Source organism: Protopterus annectens, chromosome 8.part1 (genome assembly GCF_019279795.1).
Source record: "Protopterus annectens isolate FY-2018-M chromosome 8.part1, PAN1.0, whole genome shotgun sequence".
Taxonomy (NCBI): Eukaryota; Metazoa; Chordata; order Ceratodontiformes; family Protopteridae; genus Protopterus; species Protopterus annectens.
In genome coordinates, this window is record NC_056742.1 from 340,160,546 (window position 1) to 340,179,583 (window position 19,038).

General features: G+C 47.4%; 1 long non-coding RNA gene across 1 annotated transcript in view; it reads right to left on the reverse strand.

Moving 5' to 3' along the window:
- The window catches only part of LOC122810340, a 391,757-nt gene extending 372,924 nt beyond the window's left edge, over positions 1-18,833 (reverse strand). Inside the window, exon 1 of the long non-coding RNA XR_006366085.1 lies at positions 17,918-18,833. This is a non-coding gene — a long non-coding RNA (uncharacterized LOC122810340). The remainder of the gene's footprint in view (positions 1-17,917) is intronic.
- Between the last annotated feature and the right edge of the window lie 205 nt (positions 18,834-19,038).

A 19,038-nucleotide genomic window follows, 5' to 3' on the forward strand; every position in this document is an offset into this window, starting at 1 on the left:
CCTGCAGACGGATCTGCCATTTGAGTTCGCTGATCTCTAACATCAGCCCCCATCGTCTATTGTCATCAATGACAACATGGTCTATAGCCATGAAATGAAACAAGTGCTCCTCATTACTGTTAACATGCTTTGCTAGGGCACTGTTCATATTGTGTCTTTTGATAGCATACTCATGCTCATATAGTCTCTGCAAAAGCTTTATCTCCGTCTTTCCAATATAGAAACACAGACATGAATTACACAGAGCCAGATACACCACAACTTTAGAGCCACAAGTATATCTATCCTTAAGATAATGTGTAATGTTCCTTACAAAAAAACTATTCGACACTTGGATTTTACAGCATCATGCAGAAGCTCCACACTTAACTATTCCTTATTTAATTTTTATTTCTCTTCTCTGCTTTGTCCTAAGTAGATCCTTAAAGTCTGGCCCCTTCCTATATGCAATTCTTAGTTTTTCCCCCATTCACTGTCTTATGTATGAATCTTCTAATGGGATTGGCCAATTCTTTTCAAAAATGTTTCTCAACATAGAAATATCCTGGTTAAATGTCATAAAGAATGCTTTTGAAAATTCAGGTGTTACCCTCTCTTTTTTGCTTTCAGGTCTAATCGAGGTTCTAGCCTCACTAGTCATTATCTCATATGGCTGATCTACGAGCAACCCTGAAATGTCATGGTGGTCCAAAATAGGTTGAAAAAAACATTCAACCTTTTAATGGTAACCTCAGAAATTAATTCATCTACAAGTTTACAAGGGTAGGCCCTACTGAGAAACATGGAGCACAAGGTATTACATTCATCAATGAAATCCTCATGCGTGGTAAACATTCGGGCCGCCCTGACAAGTTGCCCCTCCACAACCGACCTCTTTTGATCGAATGGGTGCAAGCTGCTAAAGTGCAGGAAGGAATATGAATATGTTACCTTCCTGAAAATCTTAGCCACATATCTATTATTGATGGTATCTTTGAGGAGGCAAATGTCAAGGTAATTAATAAATTGAATGCTAGAATTAGAAATGAATTGGAGAAATGACGTAGTCTCGTTAATGTATTTAAAAAAACTATCCAACTCTGTGGGTGGTCCTTTCCATATCATGCATATGTCATCCTAGAATCGGAGGTAAAGCCTAATGTGGGAGAAGAATGTGGACTGAAACACAAATTTTCTCTCCCAGTAAACCATGACAATGTTGACAAAACCTCCACCACATGGTGAGCCCATGGCTACACCCTTACGCTGTAAGTAGTAATTATTATCAAAAGAGATGTAATTGTTGGTAAGAACTTCTACAATAAACATGCTGGTTTCATGAGCCAACTTATGTTCCAGCAACATCTTACTAACCCACTCGAGACCTATGTCCGGTGGAATGACAGTGTAAAGGTCCTTGACATCTATGGTAGCCAAAATGTCATTGACGTCATAAAAGATTTTATTAACCTGGGCTAAGAAACTCCATGAATCTTTACAGATCTGTGGTTCCCTTTTTATGATTTTTTTTCAGTTCATAATCCAAAAACTGGGCACATGCTGACATTATGGAATCCCTACCATCCACAAGAGGTCTCACTGGAGGGTTGTTAATGCTCTTGTGGATACCAAAAAATACTGGTATTCTAGGTGTTATTATGCTTAAATAATTAAACAAATGAATGTCTATTCTCCTTTCAAGAAAAATGTCAGCTAACTGGGAGTGAATCCTTTTATATGCCCCATTTAATTTGTTACGTGAAACTTTCTTGTATGTATTAGTAATTAAAACTTCATACATTTTGTTGTGATACATGTCCAAACCCATAGTAACCACCCCACCCCTTTTGTCAGGTTTCATCACTCTTATTTTTTCATTTTGCAAAGTCTTCAAGGTAGCTAATTCACTTTCATTCAAATTACCATTGAAGTGTCTTCTCCTATTGTTATGTAAGTTCTTAATATCTAACCCACATAACTTCTCATGTATAGCAAGTTTGGGGTGTAATGGAGGGTTATAAATGGAGTTATTCCATATGTTATCACAAACTCATTGAGAATTATTTTCTTACAATAAAGCAATATTTACTTTTCTTAAAACAACTTCAAATCTATGATTGTAGTTATAAAATCAAAGCATTTTATTGGTACAAAAGTCGTGCCCTTAGATAACAAGTCAGCCACCTCAATATCAATAGTTACGTCAGAGTAGTTATAAACTTTAAAGTGTCTTTGTGTATTTAAAATGATGGAACAAGAGTCATAATCAAGTTGGTGGTGATCACCTGCCCCCTCATTGTACAACAAACTGGGGTGAAATGAACCACTAGATAAGTCCAATGCATGCACTATGTCCTCCAGTTTTTCATTTTGGGCCTGGCCCCTTGAAAAACCATACCTTGGAACCCCCCTGTGCACCCTGCTTACTTTGAGTGGTATTTGTTCTAAATTCTCTCAGATCTACGTAAGTCAGGGTACTCAATCATAATTGGGGGGCTCTCCCCCATATTCTATTTCAACATCAAATACTGGTTCAACATTACATTTGGAATTATCAGGAAAATAAACCTTCTCACCAGTATTAAACTGTTTACATTTATATTGTAAACCAGGTGGTTTAGGATACACAAGCCCATATGCATATTCATTTATGTCTCTGTCTATTTTGTTGCCTTTTCCTTTTTTAAGCCTGTCAATGTACTGATCAATACTATTGAAAATCCTCAGATATTCATACTTGACATTTTCAAATGTCATGCCCTCCCATATGCTCATATCTAAAATAGTGCATTACTTAGTATGTTAATTTCCTTGTCATTGTACTTAATTAAAAGTTCAAGTAGTTCAAATCCGAACCTGTCAAACAGCTTTAATAAAACGAAGTGCAAAGGAGAATCAGGCCAGTGGGGTACTTCCACAAACGCAGACCTTTAGGGATAATTTTCAACCTTAAACACTCCCTAAGGTACATGTTCTCTAATTGCAATTTCTTGCATTTCATTAGTTTTTTATCATAATCATTCAGCTTACCCCCCCCCCCCCCATAGAAGAAGCTGTCTGTTCCTTGGTGGCTGAAAACAAAATAGTGGGGTCCAACCAGTCCTGAAGTTGTGGAATATCCTTCCTTAAAGGGCCTTCAGTTGCACTGACATTATTATTCACTGTAAGCCTTCCCTCTGTCCTGTTCATGCTGGGTGCTAAATGCTGTGGCTGGTTTCCACTTGGAAAACAAGGCGAATCGCCCAAATGTGACTGTTCAGCAATAGCTAGACATAATGGCATACTAGCGAAGTCCCTTGATGGAGCAAGAGTTCCTCCCTCTGGTTTGGAAGTTACATTAGGTCCTGAAGCACTTGGCTATCCCAATCAATCTTACAGCACATCTATTCTCTGTGACAGCTGGAGAATCAAGGCAGTTAAATTGCCAATGCTGCTGTCGCTAGAAGCAGGTAGTTTGTGTGTATTTTCTGTTAAAAGATTAGCAGAAGACTCCGATGAACTTTTGCTTTCGATTCTGAAGAAGGTGTCAGAACCAGAGATTTTTGAGTCTTGGAGTCATGGACCTTGGGGAAAGACGGTACCGAATGACTCCGTTTTTTGAGTCAGTTTTTTGGAGATTTTGAAGTTTCCACCTCAGAAATAGCATCACCAAATGGACATTTCAAAAGCACTTAAGTATCAATTTATAACATCTCTCTGCAAGAGTTCAAACACTAAAGCCCTTGCAGAGTTCACATGGAGATTGAATTTCCAGATGAGGGTCACCCAAACAATAGACACAAGAAAGATGCCCATCTGAATTAGGCATCTTTCTGCCACAGTCTTTACATTGCTTAAACCCAGAGCTTCCATTCTGCTTTTCTGCATGTTATCTAGTCAAGTACAAGACACGCCCAAACATGCACACACTCACTTGTAAAGAAAAATGTGAAAGACAAGAGAAAGCCTTTTTTAAATATACCAGCTATGGTATATAAAGACTACCCAAATGGGTAAGAAGAAGAAGAAGAAAGGGATGAGAAAAGGATACCACAGAACCTAACCCATCAGTCAAGAATGAATGAAAATTGATAATATCAGATTTATCCTTATGAATAGACAAAATGTCTTTAGATGAGGAATGTCTAACCTTTTGTTTCTTTTCTCTAGGGGCATCCCTGGAAGGAGACCAACTAAGAGATGGCACTTCAACCCAGGCAACAAGTCTCTTTCTCTGGCCACCCTGGAAAGAATCTCCTAGAGAAATCCCAGAGTTAAAGAAGATGGTTCTATCATGCCCTGATCAGGCACTGGAACAGCCATAAAGGACATGGCTACCCCCCAGTCCATGGTGGCTGAAAGGACTATACCAAAGGAACACAGAGAAACCAGTGAGTGGTCTGAAGAAAAATGAATGCCCACTGCAAACACTCTGAGCCCACTGTGTAGGCAAGTCTCCTTATTCTGTTTTTTCTTTCTAGATGCAATGGGAAAAGAAACATCAGGAGTGCTGTAAGTAACCATGCTGTAGCTGAGAAAGAAGTCTGACTGCCAATAGAGCACTGCTGAGAACAGTTGGTCTGGAGGTAAGTTGTCAGATAAGTGTTTCCAAGCTGCGCGCACACACACACACACACACATACTTAAACATGCAGTCTCACAAAATTTATAAGTAAAAGCCCTGACAGAATTCTTAGTCTATTTCACTCAAAGTGCACCATCAGAAATAAGTAATACAGGTAAGTTGCCACAAAGTGCACACAAATACCAAAGTACTCTGAATTATTTTAAAGCACTTAAAAACACTTTTTGACCCTTAAAATCTTACACTTAAGTAAAATGTCAGAAAATCAGTACATTTTTTCTCACAAAGACAGACTTCTATTCACTAATAAGCCCTGTTATAAAAACAGTAGTTTCTGACCACAACCTTATGCTTAAAGGAGAAAGGGGAAATTTTAGCCAAAAATAAAAATACACTAAAAGGGGCAATAATTTCTGTGTAGAATTGGGACTTATCTCCTAGAAAAGTAGCTTAAAGCCAATTGCTGCTCCTGTGAAGCCTCAGAGCTGCTTTCTCTTAAGGCAAGAAAAAAAAGTACTGAAGCTATATGCTGATTTCTCTCCCAGGGCTTGTGCATTACCAGCCAGTGCCCAGGTTACGAGGGGTGCCAGAGCTTTGTGAAGACTAGCCGAACACTGAATCCCAAGCAGGACAGCACCCAATTAGCCAAAGGCTGCTGCAGCAGTGAGAATGATGAACATCTTGATAAAAAAAGAAGTTATGTACTCACCATAACGTTCCATCTGAGCAGGTAACTTCATTTGTCAGCAACCTGTGGGTATCGGATCTGACCTGGATCCGAGCCGGCAGCTTTCCAAGCTAAAGATCCGAGCTCTCAGCTCCTCCCCCTTACCCATAGTACCTTGCTACCTCCCTCCAGTCCTCAGATCGAGTTTGCCAATTTATCAACCAACAACAGTCAAGCATACTCGAAAGAGAAATGCTAACCTGATGCGTAACAGATGGAAAACATTCTGTTATGAATATGACCACGAAACATGCTAGGGGGAAGGAGGGGGGGGGGGTTGACAAATGAAGTTACCTACTCAGATGGAACATTATGGTGAGTACATAACGTCTTTATCTGAAGTAGTTAACTTCATTTGATCAGCACCCTGTGGGACAGAGTCCCCAGCTACGAAAAACCCGAGAGGTCCTCAAGGAAGGATATTCCGGAGCCAAAGGCTGCCCTACCTCTGGATATCAGATCCAGCTTATAATGAGAAATTAAGGTATGAGAAGAGGCCCAAGTAGCCGCTGAACAGATGTCATCTAAGAGAACTCTTGACCAAAATGCTGCAGAGGTAGCCATAGAACGGGTAGAGTGAGCATGAACCCCCGAGGGTTCTGGCCGACCTGAAGCTGTATATGCGTATAAGATGCAGTGGGACATCCATCTAGCTAAGGTAACTTTCGTAACTGGCTTGCCTATGGACGGCTTAGCGAAAGACATGAAAAGCTGCTCCGATTTGCAAGAAGCAGCTGTCCTGTGCAAGTAAAATCGCAGTTGTCTGTGCACATCCAACAAGTGCAGTCTGTATTCCCCTTTGTTTTGAAAGTTGGGAAAGAAAACAGGCAAATTGATGGTTTGATTGATATTGGCTTCGGAGGCCACTTTAGGCAAGAACGAAGGATTAGTCCTGAGAGATACTCTGCCCTTATGGAAGACCAGGTACGAGGGTTTTGTACAAAGGGCTTGAAGTTCAGATACCCTTCTAGCTGAGGTAATTGCAATAAAGAAGGCAGTTTTCCAAGATAAGAATTTTAAGTCAACGGAAGCTGCAGGTTCAAAGGGTGGACCAGTTAGCGCCTGAAGAATAAGACGTTATGTACTCACCATAACGTTCCATCTGAGTAGGTATCTTCATTTGTCTGCAACCTTTGGGATACGGATCCGATCTTGGATCCGAGCCGGCAACTTCTATCACAGCATAGATCCGATCTCCTAGCACGTCCCTTTACCCATAATCCCCTGCCAACCCTGACTGACCTCAGATCAAGTTTACCCTATAGCACAGCTAGTACTGTATCCCAGAGGGAACTAAACTAAAGAACCCCAAGTAGGATCATTTTGGTCAGGGGGAAGGAGGGGGGGATGGTTGCAGACAAATGAAGATACCTACTCAGATGGAACGTTATGGTGAGTACATAACTTCTTAATCTGAAGTAGGACTTCATTTGTCAGCAACCTTTGGGACAGAGTCCCCAGCTACCTAAATCTTGGGTGGCCTTCATGGAAGGATATTCCGGAGCACTGCAGAGCCAAAAGACGCCCTACCTCGGGAGACAATATCTACTTTGTAGTGGCTGATAAAGGTATGAGATGAAGCCCAAGTGGTTGTGGAACAAATGTCATCCAGAGAAACTCTAGCCTTGAAAGCAGCCGATGTAGCAATGGCCCTCGTAGAATGAGCACGGACTCCTTGAGGTGCAGGCTTTCCCGAGCTCTGATATGCTAAGAGAATACAACTAGATATCCATCGGGAGAGGGTAACCTTAGACACTGCATTGCCGAGGTTGTTTTTGGCAAAGGAGACAAACAACTGATCGGATTGCCTATGACCAGTAGTTCGATGAGTATAAAAATGCAGTTGTCTGTACATGTCTAAAGAGTGCAGCTTATACTCTCCTTTGTTTTGATAGTTGGGGAAGAATACTGGAAGATTAATAGATTGATTAATGTTAGCTTCCGACGATACCTTAGGTAGGAAAGACGGATTGATCCTGAGGTGAACTCTGTCCGGGTGGAAGACCAAATACGGTGGTTTGACACAGAGAGCCTGGAGTTCCGAGACCCTTTTGGCTGAAGTTATGGCCACCAAAAAGGCCGTTTTCCAAGAGAGGTATTTAAGATCAACAGTGGCCGCCGGCTCGAAAGGGGGGCTAGTCAAGGCCTGTAAAACTAGAGATAAATCCCATGGGGGTACCACCTCCTTGACCGGGGGCCTGAGAAGGAAGGTACCCTTAAGGAAGGTCTTACACAGTTTGGAAGTAATAAGCGGGCCTAACTCCTGACCTACATGGTAGTGTGAAATTGCTGCAAGTTGCACTTTAACCGTGGAAGAACTAGCCCCTTGGTGAAAGAGAGAAGATAGAAAATCTAGAACCGACGCTACCGGCGCCGTGAAAGGATCTAAACGACGGTGCTCCACGCAAATGGAAAAATGTTTCCATTTACTCTGATAAACCCTTCTGGTGGAGGGCTTGTGAGCTGCTACTAGGATGGCTTTGACTGGAGATGAAATTCCGGGAGTCCTTATCAGGAGTGGAACTGGAGCAACCAAGCCGTCAGCTTTAGGTTGGCCAGGTTCGGGGTTGGAAGACCCAGGGGGTGTGAAATGAGATCCGGAAGGGGATCCAGCATCCAGGGCGGATGAATCAGGTGAGACCATAGGTAAGGGAACCACGTCTGACGAGGCCAGAATGGGGCAATGAGGATCATCTTGCTCCCCAACTGACTGGTTTTCTGCAATAGTTTCAACATCAGGGACAGAGGCGGGTAAGCATAAAGCAGACCAGGAGGCCAAGCATGAACTAGAGAGTCTCTCGGGGACTCCCCGGAGGGGGGATCAGAGCGACGTAATCGTTGCATTTGGTATTTGAGTGAGAGGCAAAAAGATCGCAACAAGGTCGTCCCCATCGGGCAAATATTTGCTCTGCTACTAGAGGATTGAGAGACCACTCGTAAGGAGTCAGGATAGTACGACTGAGCCTGTCCGCTAATATGTTGGACCGTCCCGGAATGTGCGTTGCGATGAGAAAGCGGTTGGTGGATATCGTCCATTCCCACACTCTCATGGCCTCGCGGCAGAGTGGGTAAGACCTGGTTCCCCCCTGTTTGTTGATGCACCAGACGACTGACATGTTGTCTGTCTGTACCGCAATCGTCCCCACCGGAAGAGGGTTGTGAAGCGCTTGCAACGTCAAAAGCACCACCCTCATCTCCAGGACGTTGATATGCAAAGAGGTCTCTATGTCGTTCCACGTGCCTTGGACTGTTCTGCCCGAATAGTCCCCCCCCACCCCAGGCGAGAAGCGTCCGTGGTCACTGTGGCAACTGGCAGAGGCAGCGAGAAGGGGCGTCCCGTGTGGAGATTGGAGGACTGGAGCCACCACAAGAGCGACCTTCTGCAAACCCTGCTTAGGGAGATGGGATGAGACAGGGGATTGAAAGATAGGGACCATTGTACCTGGAGGGTCCATTATATGACCCTCATATTCAACCGGGCCAATGGCAGCAGCGGAATTGCTGCCGCCATGGACCCTACAGCCCTCAGGACCAATTCCACCGAAGGAGTTTGAAGATGAAGGATGGCCTGCACATGCAACCTCAGGTTCTAAAGCTGATCTGGAGTAAAGAAAACAAGCATCAGTCTGGAGTCCAACCTCGCCCCTATGAAATCCAATACTTGTGTAAGAGCCAGGGAGGATTTGGCCATGTTGATGGTCAACCCTAGGAGTGGATGCCAGATTGAGGAAATAATCCCTGCATTAGCAAAGAAGATGCCTTGTTGGGGCGGTAAGGAGCCAGTCGTCCAGGTACGGAAAGACCTGAATTCCCTGGAGTCTCAGGTGGGCCGCTATCGCTGCCAAGACCTTGGTGAACACCCTGGGGGCTGAGGTGAGACCGAAGGGAAGGGCCCTGAACTGGAAATGGCTGGCTCCCAGCCAGAAGCGGAGAAACCTCCTGGAACTTCTGTCCACGAGAATATGATAGTACGCATCCTTGAGGTCTATTGAGCACATCCAGTCGTTCTCCCGTAGTAGTGGGAGGATAGATTGCAGAGTGACCATCTGGAACTTTACTTTTGGTACTGCCAGGTTCAAGAGAGAGAGGTCCAAGATGGGCCTCACGTCCCCCGTCTTTTTTGGCACCAGAAAGAACCTGGAGAAAAACCCCGATCCATGCTGATCTGGGGGGACGGGCTGGATGGCTCTTTTTTGTAAGAGCTTGCTGAATTTCTGCAGCCGCAGCCTCCCTGTGATTGGGTGGCACATCGGGGAGGCTTCTGATTCTGGGGGTTACAAGAAAGGGAATTTGGTATCCTCTGGATATAACACGAAGCACCCAGCGATCCGTTGTTATGGACTCCCACATTGCTAGGTGTCTCAAAAAACATCCCCCGACTGCCTCCAGAGTGGAGCAGCCGGGTAACCCCTCAGGGGTTCTGTGTGGGCCTCTCAGAGAAAGGTTCTCTGGACCCAAAGTTCCTGGGACCCCCTCTGCCTCTAGGGCGGCGTCCTCCCTGTCCTCCTCTGCCACGAGAGGACTGGATGTCCGGAGCAGACTGGGATTGATGCAATTTCCGGAACCACATCTTCTTCTGACCCTTTTGGTTCTTGGTAAAGGACCTCTGGGGAGCAGAGAAGCGGACTCCGATGGCAGACAACGTCTTCCCGTCTTTCTTGCTCTGGACAAGGGTGTCACGAACGGTTTTGCCAAACAATGCAGAACCATCAAAAGGGGCATTCGCAAATGACACATTAAAGGGATCCAAAAAGTCACAATGTCGGAGCCAGGCTTGCTTCCTCATGACCAGCCCGACTTCGCCTGCTCTAGCGGCTCCCTCAGTGGCGTGAGACAAGAGCCGCATAGAGGTGTTGGAAATAGAATGTAGGGTGGACATTCGGAAGGAGTACAGTTGCTTGTCCCCTTCCGACATGGACCCCGGGGGGAAGCAGCGTATTCTTTGATTAGATCCCTCTGCATCCGAATGACGTGTGCCATATAGTTCATGGCCCTCAAGGAGAAGGTCGCTGAACTGAAGGCCTGCTTCCCAAGGCGGTCCATCGCGCGAGACTCCTTGCTCGGCGGATGAACCGTGGGGCTCTCCTGAGCCAACTCTCTCTTGGTGGCTGCCGCCACAAACATGGCATCCACAGGGGGACCTCTGCTCCAATGGGTTCTCTCTGACGGAGGGCTCAAAATTTTGTCCGGGCACTTGGGAACAGGCTCTACAGTGTCCGGCTCCCTCCAAGCCATAGTGGCTATAAGATCCACTAAGGGGTCGGGGGAGGGGACACCCAAGAGGTAGATGGCCCTGCCTCGAACGCCTCTAGGAATACGGACTCGTCGGAGGAAGCCTTGGGGGCAGACCACCCCCCCTAATTCTGAGCATTTCCATGATGTCTCCAAAGGAGACATCCTCGGGGGGTGACCTTGGGGAGCCTTCCCCTTCATCCAAGTCCGTATCCTCAGTGAGGGACTCAGGGGAGTCCACGTGCCTCCTTTTGCACTTCGACTTGCGAGGAACCTCCTCTGGGGGGCTGTCCGAGGAGTCCTCACCAGCAATATCCTGTTCCAATGGAACACCTAGAGGCGCTGAAGCAGGCTACCCTGAAGGCCGGGTGAGGGGAGCCAGGACCAGCTGAGAGGGAATGCAGGGGGGAGCCGAAGCCAGGACCGGGGGCCTGGAAGCACTCAACAGCACCCTCTCCACCCCCACGAAAGCCGAGGGGGAGCCGCTCTCTGACGGATCCGAGATCCGACTCCCACTCGGATCCAAGGCGGGGATCAAACCCGGAGCCGAGACTATCGGATCCGAAGGACCCGCGCGCTCCGACCGGGACGGGGCCAAGAGCACACTGAGTCCCTCGGATCTGAAGCTTGGCCCATGGCTCCGAGAGGTTGGATCCGACAAACTCGAGGGAATAGTCGGTGCCAAAGTGCCCAGCACTGTCGGCTCCGACCCACCCCCGGATCCAACGCGGCTCGTCTCTGACAGCTCCGAACCCGGGAGGAGTGTTGGAGAAGGAGCTATAGGAGTGAAAAAAGGGGTCAAGCTCCCCCCCCGGAGGGGGGGAGGAGGCAAGAGCACTCCCTTCTGCATCTGGGCCTGGATGAACCTCCTCATCATCCGGTCCATGTCCCTGTCCGACATACTGAATGTGGACCTCGAAGAGGCCACCGAGGCAGGCCTGGAGTGCCACCTCGATGACCTCGACGGGGACCAGGTCACCTCCTCCTCGGGTCCCAGTGAGAAGCAAGGGGATCGGATCCGAGGAGGAGGCGAACCAGAAACCCTGGAGGGAGAAGCCCGCTTGGCAGGCGGGGCCGAGGAGGAGTCCTCGGCCCACCGCTTAAGGTGCTTCTCCCTCCGCTTCTCTTTCCTGGCCTCCCTCACCTCCAAAGCCACAGTGGGAGGTTGAGTCCCGGTCAGAGGGAGGGGGCAGGAGTGGCCGTTACCGAAGACTGGGTAACGGTCACAGAAGTACCGGAGGCCGGAGCCGGGTCTGGGGGCAAAAGGCCCGCCAGAACCAGCTTTGACCTCCGATCCTTAAGTGCCCTGGGGTTGAACGCAGCGCAAATCGCGCAACCCGAAGAGAGGTGTTCAACCCCAAGGCACCTAACGCACTGAGTATGGCCATCAGCCGGTGACCACACTCGGTGCACTTCGAAAAAATGGCTTTAGGGGCCTCCGACATCACTGAAAGTAAAACACCCTCACTAGGCCCCTACACACTACACACACACACACTGCGACCAGTGAGGGCAGGGAGGAAAAATAAATTAAAATTTAAGCTAATTTAGCTAAAAAAAAGGAAGAGAATTAGCATTAAGGGGAAACCTAAACACACACACACACAGACACTCGTTTAAAGAAATACATGAAAAAATTTGAAAACTGTTTTTCTCACAGAATCACCAAGAGCTCTGGAATCTAGCTGTTGCTTGAAGAGTGGCAAACTAGATCTGAGGTCAGTCAGGGTTGGCAGGGGATTATGGGTAAAGGGAGAAGCTAGGAGCTCGGATCTATGCTGTGATAGAAGTTGCCGGCTCGGATCCGAGATCGGATCCGTATCCCAAAGGTTGCTGACAAATGAAGTCCTACTTCAGATCTAAAGTTAAGTCCCATGGGGGCACCGCATTCTTGACCGGAGATCTTAACAGAAAGGTGCCTTTTAAAAAGGTCTTGCATATCTTAGCGGAAACTAAGGGTCCAAGGTTGTCCCCGATGTGGAAATGAGAAACGGCAGCCATCTGAACCTTCACAGTAGAAGAACTGGCCCCTTGATGGAAAATGTGGGACAGAAATTCAAGAACTGCTGGAATGGGAGCCGTAAACAGGTCCAAATCCCTATGTTTGGCCCAGATGGAAAAAACACTTCCATTTAGTCTTGTAGATCTTCCTGGTAGAGGGTTTATGTGCCGCTACCAGAATAGATTTTACGGAAGACGAGATACCAGGAGTCCTAGCCATTGGTGGAACTGGATCAACCAAGCCTTGAGCTTGAGGTTGTCCAGGTTCGGAGTTTGCAATCCCAAAGAATGAGAGATCAGATCCACAATGGGATCTAAGACCTAAGGAGGAGCTATGATGTGAGACAGCAGATACGGGAACCAGATCTGACGAGGCCAGAATGGGGCTATGAGGATTATTCTGCTCCCCAACTGACGAGCTTTCTGCAGAAATTTTGTCATTAGCGGAAGAGGAAGATAAGCATAAAGAAGACCGGGTGGCCAAGCATGAACCAGAGCGTCTCTGGGATTCTCCCCTCGTAGGGAATTAGAGCGAAAAAATTTGCTGCATTTTGCATTTGAAGGAGACGCGAAGAGATCGCAGCAAGGCTGACCCCATCTGAGGAAGATCTATTTCGCTACTAAGGGGTTTAGAGACCACTCATAAGGTGTGAGGATAGAACGACTCAGCTTGTCCGCTAGAATGTTGGACCAACCCAGAATGTGCATTGCTATCAGAAAGCGGTTGGTGGAAATCGTCCATTCCCAAACTCTCATAGCCTCTTGACAAAGAGGGTAAGACCTGGTTCCTCCCTGTTTGTTGATGTACCAGACCACCGCCATGTTGTCTGTCTGAATTGCAATAGTTCCCGAAGGAAGAAGGTCCTGAAGGGCTTGCAACGCTAAAAGCACCGCCCTCATCTCCAGAACATTGATATGCAGAACGGTCTCTACAGGGGTCCACATGCCTTGGATGGTTCTGCTCATGCAATGCCCCCCCCCACCCAAGGTGAGAAGCGTCCGTGGTCAGCGTGGTTCGGGGTTGAGGCATCACGAATGGTCTCCCTTCCCGAAGCTCTTGGGAATGAAGCCGCCTAAGAAGGGAGTTCCTGCAAACCCTGCTTAGGGGAATCGGTGAATCCAATGGGGGTAGGAGGAGGGACCATTGGACGTGAAGGGTCCATTGAAGGACTCTCATGTGCAGCTGAGCAAGAGGTGAGAGGCTGATGGCTACCACCATGGATCCTAGAGCTCTCAGGACTATTTCTGCGGGTGGGGCTGGGGACTGTAGAAGTGCTATTACATGGAGTGACAAGGTGCGTAACCTGTCCGCTGTCAGAAAGGCCTTGGACTGAAGCGTGTTTATCCTGGCCCCTATGAAATCCAGAACTTGAACAGGATGAAGAGACGACTTCCTGAAATTTATGGTAATGCCTAGGTGATGGGCCAAGAGGAAAGAATAATCCCTGGCAGAACAGAGTAGATGCCTGGTGGGGGCGGTGAGGAGCCAGTCGTCTAGGTACGGAAAGACCTGAATTCCCTGAAGTCTCAGGTGGGCTGCCACAACTGCCATGACCTTAGTGAACACCCTGGGGGCTGTGGTGAGGCCGAACGGAAGAACCCTGAATTGATAATGACTGGCCCCCAGCCGAAAGCGGAGAAACCTCCTGGATCGTCTGTCCATGAGAATATGGTAGTATGCATCCTTGAGGTCTATGCAGCACATCCAGTCGTTCTCCTGCAGAAGGGGGAGAATAGATTGTAGAGTGACCATCTGGAATTCCTCTTTGGCAATGAACAGGTACAAAGTTGACAGGTCGAGAACTGGCCTTAAGTCCCACGTCTTTTTTGACACCAAAAAGAACCTGGAGTAACTGCCCAATCCAGACTGCTCTGGGGGATGTGATGGATGGCCCTTTTATCTAGTAATTTCTTTATTTCTGAAGCCATAGCCTCCCTCTGATTGGGTGGGACATCGGGGAGTCGCTTCCCTAACGAGGGAAGATTCAGGAAGGGGATAGAATAACCTCTGGATATTATTTGGAGCACCCAGCGATCTGTAGTAATGGACTCCCAACTTGCTAGATGCTCCGAAAAATGCCCTCCGACTGCCTTCAGAGAGGGACAGTTGGGCAACCCCTCAGGGCTGCTGCGTGGGTCGGTCAGAGAAGGGTTCTCTCGACCCGAAATTCTTCCGCGCCCCTCTGCCTCTGGGCCGGCATCCACCTTGTCCTCCCCTGCCTCTGAAGGATGAAGGGTCCGGAGCGGGACAGGACTGCTGAGACTTCCGGAACCACATCTTCTTTTGTCCTCTCTGGTTCCTTGAGAAGGACCTTTGAGGAACAAAGAAGCAGATTCCGATGGTAGACAGCGTCTTCCCGTCTTTCTCGCTCTGGAGTAGCCTGTCGCAGACGGTTTTGCCAAATAGCCTAGAACCGTCAAAGGAAGCGTTCGCGAAGGACGCCTTGAAGGGTTCCGCAAGGTCGCAAAGGCGGAGCCAGGCGTGGTGCCGGAAGGCGACCCCTGCTCCGCTGGCTCTAGCCGCCCCCTCCATGGCATGGGAGAGAAGCCGCATAGAAGTGTTAGATATTGACTTTAGAGTGTCCATACGAGCCAAGAAGGTTCGTTTGTCCTCAGCCGCCATGGACTCTGGGGGAGACCCAGCGTACTCTTTTATCAGATCCCGCTGAAGCCTAATGATGTGTGCCAGATAATTCAGCGCCCTTATAGAAAAGGTGGCTGAAGCAAACATTTGCTTTCCAATGCGGTCCATCGTCTGAGACTCCTTATCAGGAGGATGGACCGAGGAACTTTCTTGTGCAAGTTCCTTCTTGGTGGCAGCCGCCACCACCATGGCATCTACCGGGGAACCTTTATTCCACGCTAGCTTGTGAGAAGGGGGACTAAGGATTTTATCCGGTCTCCTAGGGATTGGCTCCACAGTGTCTAGCTCCTTCCAAGCCCTGGTAGTAATCAAGTCTACCAGGGGGTCGGCCGGGTGGGGACACCCAAAAGGTAGACGGGCCTGCGTCAAATGCCTCCAGGAACACAGCCTCATTCGAGGAAGGTTTCTGGGCTGACCACCCCCCTCTTATGCGCAGCATCTCCATAATGTCTCTAAAGGAGACATCCTCTGGGGGTGACCTGGGGGATCCTTCCCCTTCCTCTAAGTCCGTGTCCTCCGTGAGGGACTCGGGGTAGTCCATGTGCCTCCTCTTACACTTTCGTTTGTGAGGGACCTCCTCGGTGGGACTGTCTGAGGTGGGCTCACCAACGGGGTCCTGTTCCTCTACGGGAACTAACTGGGGGGCAGATGCGGGCTGTCCCTGGGGCCAGACAATGGAAGACAGGCCCATATGCGAGGGAGTGAAGGGTGGATCCATAGCACGAACCGGGGACTTCGAACTCCTCGACAGCACCCTCTCCACCACTTCGAAAGCCGAAGGTGAACCACTCTCCCCTGGCTCCGAGAGTAGTCCCCTCGGCTCCGATGTGGGGACTGGTGTCGGAGCCGACACGATCGGACCCGAAAGGGAAGTGTGCTCCGACAGCAATGGAGCCGAAGACACACTCACCCTTGCGGATTCGAAGCTCGGCTCTCGGCCCTGAGAGTTCGGATCCGAAAGATGACCCGATAAACTCGAGGGTAAGGCCGGCGTCGAAGTAGCAACTACTATCGGTGTCGACTCCCTGGCTCTGAGACGACTCAGATCCGACGGCTCCGAAACCCGATAGTGGATCGGAGAAGGAGCAATGGGTGCAAAGAAAGGGGCCGATCTCCCTCCTGGAGGGGGGGGGGCAGGAGCACTCCCATCTGCATCTGGGCCTGCAGAAATCGACGCATCATCCAGTCCATATCTGTGTCAGACAGACTCTTGGTAGACCTAGAAGAAGTCATCTAGACGACCTCGAAGGTGACCGGGACTCCTCCTCCGGCTCTGGAGAGAAGCGTGGGGAATGGAGTCGAGAGGGGGAAGACCTGGAAACCCTCACGGGGGAACAAATCAATTTAGCCGGCGGAGCCGAAGGGACTGACTCGGCCCGCCGCTTATGGCTCTTGTGCCTATCCCTCTCCTTTTCCTTCTCTCTATGCCTTTTCTCTTTCTTAGAAGAGTCCCCCTCTCCCTGGGAAACAGCGGGAGGTTGAGTCCCAGCCAGGGGAGGGGGAGTTGAAGACTGGGCAGTCACAGCCACGACTGATGCCACTGAGGGAGAGGAGGAAGAAGAATCCGGGGGCAAGAGTCCCGCCAGGATTAGCTTGTTCCTCCTGTCCGTCAGAGCCTGGGGGTTAAAGGCCGCAGAAATCTGGCAGCCCGATGTTAAGTGGGCTACCTCTAGGCAGAAAACGCACTGAGTGTGGCTATCCACTGGGGACAGCTTATGACCACACTCAGCACATTTTGAAAAAATGGCCTTAGGGCCCGCGGTCATCATACTCAAGCACACACCCTAACACACACAGTAAGGGGAAGGGAAAAACATTAATGTACTACTAAAAGTAATTAAAAAACAGTTTAACTAAACTACGGGTCTACTACACACACTCACACACCAAAATCGCCATAATTTTGACAAAAAAATCTCCTAAATTCCTCTCACCTAAACCGCTAAGAGCTCGTCCCTTATGCTTCAGAAGCCGCGGCAAACGAGATCTGAGGACTGGAAAGAGATAGCAAGGTATTATGGGTAAGGGGGAGGAGCTGAGAGCTCAGATCTTTAGCTTGGAAAGCTGCCGGGTCGGATCCGATACCCACAGGTTGCTGATCAAATGAAGTTAACTACTTCAGATCATGGCTTTCTAAAATGGCTGTCTGGTTATGGAACTCTATTGGAAATGCTAAAGCAAAATGGCAGTCTAGAAACAATGAATTCAAGACATTTTACAGAGAACATTACTATGTGGTATTTTATGTGGGCATTATGGACAAAATGTCCTTTCTTATATGTGATGTGACATAATGTGTTATAGGAAGAGTTGACACTGCAGGAATCATGCTCCCTTCCCAACCACTAAAGACAGTGACAGTGTAGGCCCTGAAAGGTAACCTTGTGATTGTAGGAATACATTGATAGGCAGCATATACAAGGCAATGAACATAGGAGCTTACCTACAACAATTACAACTGGGATCCAAACTCTGTGAGTAGCAGTAAAGAGCTGAGATATGCAGGTCAGAGCTGCATTCCACCCCCCCCCCCCCCAACAGGAATGTGAGAAAATTCAGAATTGTGTTGTAACGATATCAAAGAATAAAATTTCAGTAGTTATCCACTGCAGCAGGCATCAAAAGCAAGATCCAAGTTTACCACTCTAGAGTGCGAGTGTTGCAAAAGAACTAGTACAGAGGCATAAATAGGATACATTAGTAATTGATATGCAAAGTGGCATAAACATACTGTTGGTCATAAAGGAACATCTAAATATATTTAACTTACTCTCATAGTTTTGATAGAAATATGTGTCTTGGCTGGCCTTTCTAAAGTTTTCTCCTTTCTTAAATGGCGTCAGCAAGATATCTGTGAAACAGTAGCAATAGTTCTAAGATACCTTTATACAGAATGAAGGCCTAAAGCATATTTGTAAACTGTGTACTACATTTAAATTGTACTGCAAACACAAGTAAACAAACACTTTAAAATGGAGTAGTGCAGACATTTAAAGAAGAGATATTCAACATTATCAGTCACCAGTTTATCTCAGGACACACACACACAAAAATATACATTCATACATACATACGTGCCACACACACAATATGGGCAATCTGCAAGACTGACAATTCACTTATAGCATATCTTTGGGATATGGAAAGAAAACAAAGCACCTGGCAAAACTCCATGTGAAACTACAGAGGATATGCAAATTCTACACAGAAGGAAATCCAGACGAAAGCCAAACTAGAGAACAAAGAACTGTGAGGCAGCAGCACTAACCACTGCTTCACTTTACCACCCTCCAAAAAACAATCCAGAAAAAACAAACTCACGTGAACTCATGCTGTAAAACATTTTTGCTTTAATAATAGCTTATGAATAAATATCTTAAAAGCCTAATTTTCAAGAGCCCTAATGATGTTGCAGATGTAGTAGTACAGCATAAGGGGTTCAAGCTAGTAGCGTCGCCTTGTGCGTAACAGACATACTGATTCAATAAATGAATAAAATCATCTGTTACATTTGATGATTCAGACCTAAAATTTAGAGTAAATGAAGGACATGTCTCAACAACCTGGAAAAATACTGCATCTATATTTAATTGTATATAATAGGTTCTTCTGTGTTGAAAGTAGTCACTTTTACAACAGCATATGCTTTCTACAGTCTGCACATCAATACTGTCTAATACGATCACTTAAGAGACTGTCACAATGAATACTGTGATCAGCTATATAAAGTCCTAAATGACAACTGTATCAGGAATAACTGGAACATATGACTGCTTTTAGCACTAGTATAATGGCAAGAAAAGATGAGACACTTTTTATGTTATTTTCTCTGATCAGCATGTTAACTCTGAAGACGAATGGGAGTACTGCAGTACTAGCTGATAACTTCAA